Raw genomic sequence first — 12,310 nt, 5'->3', positions numbered from 1 at the left:
TGTATATATTTATAACTTTATATCCTCTTGATGAATTTACCCCTTTATCATTATATAATGACCTTCTTTGTCTCTCATTATTATTTTTTGCTTTAAGTCTATTTTGTCTGTTGTAAGTTTAGCTACCCCTGCCTCTTTTGGTTTTTCCTTGCATGGAACATATTTTTTATACCTTCACTTTGAGCCTACATGTAGGTAAGGACTTACTGATACCATCTTATTAATTGTTTTGGAGCTGTTCTATAAGTCTGTTGTTCTTTTTGTCCTCTCTTGCTGCTTTCTTTTGAAATTGATGATTTTCCATGTGATATTCAGTCTATTTTAAGCTGATAACAATTTAACTTCGATTGCATACAAAAACTCTTCCATTTTATGTTTTTAATGTCACAATTTACCTCACCTTTGTAATATATATCCATTTACAAATTATTGTAGCTATATTTATTTTTTAATGCTTTTATTTTTTTAATACTCTGATACTTTAACCACTCCATCATATTCCTGACTAAGGTACTAACACACCTCTACTAGGATGTTGTATGTTTTTATGTGACTAATTAGCATCTTTTCATTTCAGCTTGAAGAACTCTTTTAAGCTTTTTTTTGTAAGGCAGGTCTAGTGGAAGCAGGTGTAGGCCTGAAGAAACAAAGAGAAAAACTTAGGGAAGGGGCCCTGGGGTGTTGAAACCTAGATGTCTGGGGAACAAACACCAGCCAGTTAGTGCTGGTGTCTGTGTGGGGTGGCGATGAGGCTGGTTCTGCAAGTGTTGAAAAAATTGCGAACTGGATTCAGCTGCTGTTACAGAAAAGCACGACTGCTACAGGGGAGAACAGGTGTGGCCAGAGTGAGTTTTAGTAGAACCAGAAGCAGATAGAAAGCCCCCAAGAATCAAACAGGAAAGAGCAAATCCCTTCTTCCTCTCGTATTGTAGATTTCCTTTCTTGCCCCTGCTGCAAGAGCCTAACATGTGATTTACAGAGTCCAGGTGTCCCCCACTACATAGGAGACAGTGAAAGGGTGGGTGAAGCTGAGAAAAATTATCTGGCCCAAGGATTTATAATAGGGGAAAGCAGAAAATATATATGTGTGTTTGTGTCCCTGGTGATGAATCTGAAGGAAGATGCTGGCTTCTTAACGTGCTCTCCACTTCCCACATACATGCCCAGTCAGCTGTATTTCCTGCTGACACCACCACTTACCAAGGCACCATTAGAGAATAATCTTTGATTCCTTGTGTGCAATTATCGACTTAATGTCAATTATGACTTTGTCATGTATGCTGTCACTCACCTCATTTAGGCACACACCATTTTTCACATGATCTAATGTAACACCCTTCTAAGTCGTACTTCTATATCTAGTTTCATCTCTCTTTAGTCTAGACACTCTCACCCCATGCTCTATAATAATACCATCTGGGAAACTTTATAAAAAATCTCATTCCCAAGGATCCTGATTTAATTGGTTCGGATTGGAGTCTGAGGATCAGCATTTTTAAAGCTTCCTAGGTAGTTCTAAAGTGTAGCCAGCTTTGAGAACCATTATTTCAGTCTGCCCTCTGTTAGTATCAAATTATTTTATTATTATCGTGTGGCAGGCAAATCCAATAATGTCTGTCCACGACCCAAAATTCCTCAGTGGTTATCCGTATCAACAGACCTTGTATCCAACTGGCATGCCCATGGTGCTTGGTCCAGTTTCTACATACTTCTCCAATGCCTGTCCTGTTAATTCTTCCTAACATTCTCACTGAATTGTAAACATCTCACTTTATTTTCCAACAGTATTGAGCCACTTCCAATTTCTAACATAAGATATTCTCTCACTTATCCATGCATGTGCATATTTCATTCCCTGCAGGAAAGGGACCTCACTCAAACCACAGCAAGTTTTAATCACATGGTTAAAAACACATAATGTAACTTGAATGTTTTAAAGTATCCCTCAAAATAGATCACTTCCTGTGATGTCAATTATATGAAAAATTGTGAATGCATGGAAAAGGACTTGAACAAAATTAATTATAATGTTAACTATAGTTGTCTCTAGGTGACATGATTATAGATTTTGCTTTCTTCTCTATAATTTTCTGTAGTTTAGAAATTTTCTACATTGGCATGTATTATACTGTTAAACAGGAAAAAATAATAAAATTTATCAGCAAAATAATTTATATATTTAAAAATACAAGATATATCTATTTATCTGAACCTCTTTGACTCATAAATAAAGATAAAAGTCTTTGGTTAATAAAATGGGTAATGGGGAAATACTAACATTTGCTTAAGTTTTTACCCCCATCCTATGCAAAAATATATTTCTTCTTTAGCCACTAGATGGCAGTCCCTTCACATGTGTTGGCCCATTTATAACCTTGAAGCACCTTTGTAGGGATTGTGCATGGTTTACACACAGATTTTTATTTTTCAACTAACAAATTATAATATATTTATATTTAGAAGATGTTGCAATACATGCTAAGAAAATTATGGTTTTTAAATTATTTAAAATTTATGTCCATTTCCTTTTAAACACCTCACATTTATTGGTATCATCACAATCAGTTGTATTCTAATAGCCCCATCTCACTACTTAAAAGATGGCAGAAATTCCTTTCATGCTTGAATTTCCTTTTGCCTTTATTCTTGATTTAGACCTTTAGGCTTAAAGATGATAACCACAGGAATTACTTGGTCTAGCTAATGTTATTCAGGGCTAGGAGGCTACCAACTCTATGTTGGCAGAGACCGAAGAATTGGGTCAATCTTCCCAAAGTCAGAGAGTAGTAGGAGAAAGAATATTTCTGTGAAGAATGTCCTAATGATACATATCTATGGCAGAATGATTTAAAGTCTTTCTTGAAATAATATATTCAGGGATATTGATAATATTTATTTCTAAGATTTTAGAGGATACCAAATCTTTAGGCATGATTTTTAGAATTAATTATTGCCCACTTCTTACTGCTGTTTGCACATAGGATATTACAGGCATCAAAGAAATCCCAAATCCTCTCCAATTGTTTTCTCTTACTCTATCCCTTTCTTTCCAAGTCCAGTTGCTTGTTAAAGATAATTCCTCCCTATGTTTCACTTTAGTTAGATGATGACTTATCTGCCTGGCATTACATTTTCAATTTATAATAAACAGTACTCAGGGAATAAGTCAAATTTGGAAGAATTGGAGCAGTTTTTCAGATCAACAGGGTCTTTTTCTTTCCAACATGTGAGGTGCATTTTTAATGTCTAAATTTAAGGACTGAACATTATGTTCAAGGGGAATTACTATATATTAAAGAAGAATATATAAGCACTTTATAACTTTCATATTTTTTTCTGATTAAAAAACGTATGTGCTTTATAAAATTTTTGACTCCAAGAGCTCAAAGAAGAAAAATTAAAATCATTCCTAATTTCCCTACACAGGGAAATATATCCCATAATATATACCCAATTATAAGGGTTTATCTTTAGAAAAGTAAATCAGTATCTCTGCCTTCTCATCATTTTCCCCAGTGACATTTTCTTATTTGGAGTTCTGTTACTGTTGTGAATGATTTTAAAGACTGTAGCAAAAAATATAGTGCATTTTGGTCTTAAAGTAGATGTCAACCTATATTTAAGAACAAACCAGTTTCATAAATTATTAACAGCTTATTTTCTTTGCATGATGTGTAAGGTTCAATATTTTTCTTAATTTATGTTAACACTGCGGGCTGCAAATGAACTCTGTGACATGAACCGGAGCTATTCGACGGAATCTTTCCTAGGATAACAGAAGCTCTGAATGCTGTTCTTGCTACTCCATGATTTTCTGTGGGGCCTCAGCAAGTTAATTATCTTCTTTGTGTGTTTAATCCTCTTAGAGAGCAGCTCTCCTCTCTTCTGCCAGCTATGCCACTCTATGAGGATGAATGTTTCTCTTTATCCTCTGCATATAGAAATGGAAAAAGGAGAATTAAAATAAGAGAACGGGGAGCCTAAGAAATATGGCCTCAGTGTCTAGAGAATTAAAAATGTCTGCTTCAGTCCTTCTGTGCATTACAGAGCATAATTTGAATTTTAAAATAAGAAGATTAGAAGTCAATTTTCAAAATGAATATGGGTTGCTTTTCAATTATTTTTCTCGTCTTTCCAAACAAACAAACTTAAAAATAACACCATCTGTGCCTATTAATTGCAATTTGGTGTGAAAAGTGATTTTTCGAAATAAGTGGAACTGTGCAGTTCTTTTAAAAACCTTTCATATTAATTCATCCAAAGAACACTGTAGATCACAGAGATAGATGAATAAGACATAGCCTTTACATAGAGTCTAGTGAAGGAGTCCAGAAAAATGTAGAATTATAGGGTATGAAAAATATGTATTTACAGTGCTACTGTGTTCCAGGCAATGTCTTAAAGACAGGGCTAGAGCACTGAACAAGACACACAAATATTTCTGCTTTTTTTTTTTTTTTAAGTAATCTCTATGCCCAATGTGGAGCCTGAGCTCATGACCCTGAGATCAAGAGTTGCGTGCCTACTGACTGAGCCATATAGGTCTTCGGGAACATTGTAAAGACTTTGGCTATTACTCAGAGTGAGGTAGGAAGCCAACTGGAAAGTTTTGAACAAAAGAGTGAGATGATCTGTGGTTAACAAAGGGACACAAATTAGGAGGATATTGCAATAATCCCCTGGAGAGGTGTTGGAAACTTGTACCACCATGGTACAAGGAGGTGATACACGGTGGTCAGGTTCTAGAATGTTTTGAAGGAAAGGCTGACAAAATATGCTGATGGATTGGATGGAGGCCGTGAGAAAAAGAGCCAAGGTTTATTTGTTTTAGTGAAAACATTCACATTTTTTTAAATGTCTCTATTATGTTGTATAAAATACAGCTTCTATTCTGCTTTGACTACTGTTTATTCCAGCAACTTCTTGAGGTTGGTTTTTATTTTTATTTTATGGTTTTAAGTGGTATTTTTTGGTCATCTGTTTTATCACGTACTCGTCTAGCTAAGTCCTCATCTTATATCAAAACTTTGCAATTCCAATAGAATACAATTGAGAATATGGAGATGTAGCTTTTGTCAGAAAAGGCAATGTACTTCAAAATCCTGACTTACCAAATTATCTCTGGAAAGCAATTAAACCAATTATATTCTCATCTTATATCCAGTATTGCATAATAAACTTTGAAGGGCCTTCTTTTCATGTTTCTCTCTTTCTTTTTGATTGAACAAAGTTAAAGCAGTTGTATTACAGGTTATTACAGAGCCTGTAATATTCTAATTCACACATAACAAAAGACCAATACAATGTGTGCATTTTCCACCACACACGTTTGTTCATGGACTTCCCTTTTTTTCCACCACCTTCTGTAGAACTAATGTTTGCAAAACATACTTAGAAATATTTTGATTTCTAGGAAGCCACCTTGGTTCCCCAATTTCTGGTGTCATTTTCAATGTGCTAATTCTGATATTGTAATTTAAATCTTAGCTACAGTGTTGGTTAAAAGTGCAAATGAAAGCAGAGACAAAATTACAAGAAAGATATTTTTCTATCGTTATTAAAAATTCAACGTAAATTATAGTTAAATAGTACACACTTTCAATGGTTTTTTAAAGTTTTTACTTAAATTTGAGTTAGTTAACATATGGTATAATGATTTCAGGAGTAGAATTTAGTGATTCATCATTTACATATAACACCCAGTGCTCATCATAGCAAGTGCCCTCCTAAACAGCCTTCACCCATCTAGCCCAACCCCACCCGTCTCCCTCCATCAACCCTCACTTTGTTCTCTATAGTGAAGAGTCGCTTTTTTTCCCTTCTGCTATATTCATCTGTTTTGTTTCTTAAATTCCACATATGAGTGAAATCATATGGTATTTCTCTTTCTCCAGCTGACTTACTTCGCTTAGCATAATATATTCTAGCTCCATCCACATTGTTGCAAATGGCAAGATTTCATGCTTATTTCTATAATGTTCGCAGAAAAGAACAAGCCCCAGTGCACCTTTCTTTAATCTTATCACAGTAACCCATCACAACTGCAAATGCGTTGAATCCTTCAATTAGAGACAATGCAGCCACTGCAATAAATTCTCCAAGCACCAAACCATTGTTGGGCTGCTTTTCCTATGAAGTGAGTGCTGTGCTCCGAGGAGAATTGTGTTATGATGTGGTAAGTGGAGGTGGCAGCATGTCAAGGAACCAGTATTCATTTCTTTGGGCTGTGGTAACAAAGTACCACCAACTAGGTGACTGAAAGCAACTGAGATCTATTCCCACACAGTTCTGGATGCTAGAAATACAAAGATCGAGGTGTTGGCAGGACTGTGCTCTCCCTGAAGTTTCTAGGGAAGAATCTGTCTCATGCCTTTATCTTCGCTTCTGCTGCTGCCAGCAATCCTTGTCGTTCCTTGGCTGTAAACGCATCGCTTCAATCTCTGCCTCTGTCTCTGTGTGGTGTCCTCCCTGTGTTTTAAATCACTGGTTTATTACAAAAGCAGGAACAGCCAAATGGAAGAGATGCTTAGGGCAAGGTATGTGAGAAAGGATGATGGAGCTTCCACACCCTCCCGGGGTGTGCCCCTCTCCCAGCCCCTCCATATCTTCACCAACCTGGAAACTCGAGTCAAGATTTGTGGTCCAAGCAATAACATTCTTAGTTAATGAGAATCAACATTGATAATTTTACACTATGACAGAGCCCATGTAATTTCTTTAACGCTAAGGTCATAGATTTCTGCCAAAAAAGATTTATTTCTTTTCCATGCCCTAATATGCACCATACACCGTATAATTGGTTAGGGTCCTGTAATCTTCAATCAGAAAAAGAATAAGAAACTCTTATTCTGTAATGACTATCAGGCTTCAACAGTATTTCTACCAAAGATCCTGCCAGATCTTTTGAATCAGTTTTCAAGGCACCAGGTTATGGACCAGATCCCAGGAATGAGCCAAGTGAAAGACCAACGCCATTCAGTACCTTTAATAACAGTGACTTGAAACTTTGTTTGCATCATTCAAATGGTGTGAAGTCCCTGCTCTTTTCTAGTGAGCCAGAGTCTTTCATTATCTATGGTAAGAGGCAGTGCTTGCCTGGGGTGTGTTATTTGGCTGATCCTTCCATATAAGCAAACTTTGTCTAAGCCATTCGGATATAACCAAGACCTTATGAACTCTGTTTCAATCCTGGTTCCAGCAGCTGCTTATGCTCTCCTTCATGCAAAGATGGGTTTGAGAATTCATTTGGGTTTAATCTTGCCGGTGGGGCTGCCTGTGAGCAGAACAAGCTGGCGATGGCAAAGGCAAAGAAGTGAGGCAGAGACTGACACCTTATTCACAGTCGTTCCTGAGTAGCACTTTTTTAATATTCAAAAGTCATCACCAACTTCACTAGCTATTTAAATAAGGGTCACTGGGACACATCACTTCTGCCACCACTGTCATACCTGGGCCCTAGGAGGTGTAATGATTCATTTAAGAAATACTTCCTGAGTTCTTAAATCGATACTTCTGTCCTGGTGCTAAGGATTCAGTGATGAATAAGGGCTCCACTGTCATAGTGTTTGCATTTTATCAGGAGAGATAAGTAAGTACATATGCTAATTAAGTAATTTCCCCAAATGATAAAAAAAAATAAACAGGGTAATGTAATAAAGTTACTTTGGTAGGGGGTGGGTGGGATCATGAGGCTTCTTTAAAAGGAGTTAACAGAGAGGTGACGTTTGACACGAGACCTGAAGGGTGAAAAGGAACCTGCCATCTTAACTTACTAAACATTCATTTAAAGCCTAAGATATAGGGGCTCCTGGATGGCTCCGTTGATTAAGCCACCAACTCTTGATTTTGGCTCAGCTCATGATCTCAGGGTCGTGGGACTGAGCCCTGCATCAGGCTCTGCACTCAGTGGGAGTCTGTATGAGATTCTCTCTCTCTCCCTCTCCATCTGCACCGACCCCCTCCCCGGCCCGGCCCATGCTCACGCATGTGCACACCCTCTTTCTCTCTCTCAAATAAATAAATCTTTTTTAAAAAGTCTAATATATATAAGCCTCATATCAGGTATTGGAAAAGGTGTGCTGAGAGAAAAATATAAAGATGAAGACAACATGGTCCTTTCCCTTTGGAACCTGATATATAATGAGAAAAACAAACATATATGTTAATATATGCAGTAGGGAGAAGTATAAGAGAGATGTAAGCAAAATGCCAAAGGAGTACAGAAGGAGAGGGACAGTTCTCATTAAAGTATTTGGGAATATTCAAGAGATGAGCTTCACAGATGAGGTGACAGCTGAGCTTGGCAATGATCATAATGGCTCGGAGTCATCAAGTCCCATCTCTGTGTCAGCCACTGTGCTAATGCGATTTACAGGAAATTTCTCATTTAATCCTGCTAACCCTAAAAGGCAGAGACTATTAATCATTCTCATTTCACAATAAATATATGGACCCGGCTTTGAACTCAATTAATCTAAATATAGAACTCATTCTTATACAGATACTATGCAACTAAGTAGGAATCAATTGATTCATATGTTTTTCTCTTTTTAGCTTATTCTTTTGTATTGTGTATTATCTAAACAACCCTTACCACATAATTCTGATTCATAGTATCATTCCCAGAATCTATGTACGTAATATAAACATTTAAAACTATGAGAAAGATGTTAAATTTAAAACTATGAGAAAGATGTTATAGCTCCCGTACTTAAGAACACAGAAGTTATTTTTCTATATTTCATGTATCATTTTTTAATAATAATTTTTATTATGTTATGTTAGTCACCATACAGTACATTCTTAGCTTTTGATGTAAAGTTCCATGATTCATTATTTGCATATAACACCCAATGAACCATGCAATATGTGCCCTCCTTAGTACCCATCACTGGCCTATCCCAGTCCCCCACCCCCCTCCCCTCTGAAGCCCTCAGTTTGTTTCCCAGAGTCCATAGTCTCTTGTGGTTCATTCCCCCTTCTGTTTACCCCCCCTTCATTCTTCCCTTCCTTCTCCTACTGATCTTCCTGCTATTTCTTATGTTCCATAAATGAGTGAAACCATATAATTGTCTTTCTCTGCTTGACTTACTTCACTTAGCATAATCTCCTCCAGTCCCGTCCATGTTGCTGCAAATGTTGGGTAATCGTTCTTTCTGATGGCTGAGTAATATTCCATTGTATATATGGACCACATCTTCTTAATCCAGTCATCTGTTGAAGGGCATCTTGGCTCCTTCCACAATTTAGCTATTGTGGACAATGCTGCTATGAACATTGGGGTGCATATGGCCTTCTCTTCACTATGTCTGTATCTTTGGGGTAAATACCCAGTAGTGCAATTGCTGGATCACAGGAAACTCTATTTTTAACTTTTTAAGGGACCTCCACACTGTTTTCCAAAGTGGCTGTACCAACTTGTATTCCCACCAACAGTGTAAGAGGCATCGCCTTTCTCCACATCCTCTCCAACATTTGTTGTTTCTTGTCTTGTCAATTTTTGCTATTCTAAGTGGTGTAAGGTGGTATCTCAGTGTGGTTTTGATTTGAATTTCCCTGATGGCTAATGATGTTGAACATTCTTTCATGGGTCTGTTAGCCATTTGTATGTCTTTATTGGAAAAGTGTCTGCTCATATCTTCTGCCCATTTTATGATTTGTTATTTGTTTCTTGTGTATTGAGTTTGAGAAGTTCTTTGTAGATCTTGGATACCAGTCTTTTATCTGGTGTCATTTGCAAATATATTCTCCCATTCCGTGGGCTGTCTCTTAGTTTTTTTGACTGTTTCCTTGGCTGTGCAGAAACTTTTTATCTTGATGAAGTCCCACAAGTTCATTTTTACTTTTGTTTCTCTTGCCTTTGGAGATGTGTCATGAAAAAAGTTGCTGTGGCCAATGTCAAAGAGGTTACAGCCTATGTTCTCTTTTACAATTTTGATGGATTCCTGTCTCACATTGAGGTCTTTCATCCATTTGGATTTTATCTTTGTGTATGGTGTGAGAGAGTGGTCAAGTTTCATTCTTTTGCATGTAGCTGTCCAATTTTCCCAGCATCATTTATTGAAGAGACTGTCTTTTTTCCACTGGATGTTTTTTCCTGCTTTGTCAAAGATTAGTTGCCCATAGAGCAGAGGGTCCATTTCTGGGTTCTCTATTCTGTTCCATTGGTCTATGTGTCTGTTTTTGTGCCAGTACCATGCTGTCTTGGTGATCACAGCTTTGTAGTATAGCTTGAAATCAGGCAACATGATGCCCCCAGCTTTGTTTTTCCTTTTCAACAATTCCTTGGAGATTTGGGGCCTTTTCTGGTTCCACACAAATTTAAGGGCTGTTTGTTCCAGCTCTTTGAAAAATGTCATTGGTATTTTGATTGGGATGCCATTGAAAGTGTAGATTGCTCTGGGTAGCATAAACATTATAAGTATGTTTATTCTTCCAATCCATGAGCATGGAATATTTTTCCATCTTTTTGTGTCTTCTTCAATGTCTTTCAAGAGTGATTTGTAGTTTCTAGAATATAGATCCTTCACCTCTCTGGTTAAGTTCATTCTGGGATATCATATGATTTTTGGTGCTATTGTAAATGGAATGGATTCCCTAATTTCTCTTTCTTCAGTCTCATTGTTCGTGTATAGAAATGCAACTGATTTCTGAGCATTGATTTTGTATCCTGCCACATTACTGAATTGCTCTATAAGTTCTAGTAATTTGGGGGTGGAGTCTTTTGGGTTTTCCATATAGAGTATCATGTCATCTGCGAAGAGAGACAGTTTGACTTCTTCTTTGCCGATTTGAATACCTTTATCCCTTTTTGTTGTCTGATTGCTGTTGCAAGGACTTCTAGTACTATGTTGAATAATAATGGCTAGAGAGGGCATCCTTGTTGAAGAACACAGAAGTTATTAAGATAAAGTGCATCCCAGGTGTCTTGGTTTGCTGTTTCTAAACAGAATTTTATTTATTTCATATGAAATTAATAACATAAAGTAATTCTTTCCCTAAACCATCAAGCTAAGAATGGCATGTCTATAAACCCTAAAGCCAACAAAAGACCCATAATCTGCATAGAGTGTTAAAAAACAGAATCAAGACTTTTGCTGGAAACCTAATATGTGAGCTTTAGGCTCAGGCAGGTGTTTTCTTTGGAAAACAAGATATTAGCTTGTAGAATTTGTATTTGGAAGGAAACAACAAAATAAAACATATTCTCTCTCTCTCTCTCTTTTGTCTTTTATGAGGAACATTTTGGTGACCCTGGAGATGTAGGAATGTCACATGTTGATTTGTTATTTTCTGCCTGTGATAGATGATAGATGATTCTAAATGTTACATTCTACTGTATTTCAGGTAGTAAAGCTGAATTGAATATCAGAGTACATCAAATTTTAAAAATGAAACATTTATTATTAATTTGGAAGGTCTCTGGTTTAAGTTTACTTAGGTGCTGACTATAATTTTTTTCAATCTTTTAAAAATTATGTTCCAGGAGAAATAAATTGAGGAGCACAGTTAATATTCTAGGATATTAATGCTTTTTTAAAAAATTGCCCATCTCAGCAGAAAGGATATAAACTGAACGACACTGTCTACTTGACTTACCTCACTTTTGTAAGACTTATTCTTTAGCAACATGTTTGAAGGGGGAGTTTTTGTTTGCTTGTTTTACTTTCTTGCCTCTTCAAAAGCTGGGAAAAAGAAGGATAGACACATGACAAGGGTATAGATTTGATTATCAATCAGCATTTAACTTAGATGCCACTGTGGGATCTATTTTGATACTGTAATGCATGAAATTATTTTCATGATATGTGTTACTACATTACACAATCATATAATCCATATATATTATCTACAATATGTATATAATGTATATTATCTACAATACACATATAATGTATATTATATATTATATACATTGAATAGGTTATTAATATTATATGATACTATAATGTATAACAATTTGGCAACTTAATGTATGAAAGCAATTTCCTACTACTTTAAACACTTGGGGAGAGCTAGACAAAAAGTGGCACTAATTAGAATTGGAGAGGCATATGGGTTAGCATTTGAATTACGTGTATAATCCAGAAGTAACCTACAGAAAGTGAATTGGCACTTCAGTCACTGTAGCAAACTGTGATTTTATTTTATTTTTTAAATTTTAGAAATATAATTACTTTTAAATTTTATTTTATATAAATTCAGTTAATTAACTTATAGCTCATTATTAGTTTCAGAGGTAGAATTCAGTGATTCATCAGTTGCATGTAACACCCAGGGCTCATTACATCATGTGCCCTCCTTAATGTCC

Source organism: Ailuropoda melanoleuca, chromosome 16 (genome assembly GCF_002007445.2).
Source record: "Ailuropoda melanoleuca isolate Jingjing chromosome 16, ASM200744v2, whole genome shotgun sequence".
NCBI classification, from domain to species: Eukaryota; Metazoa; Chordata; class Mammalia; order Carnivora; family Ursidae; genus Ailuropoda; species Ailuropoda melanoleuca.
Note: the sequence above shows the minus strand (reverse complement) of the source record.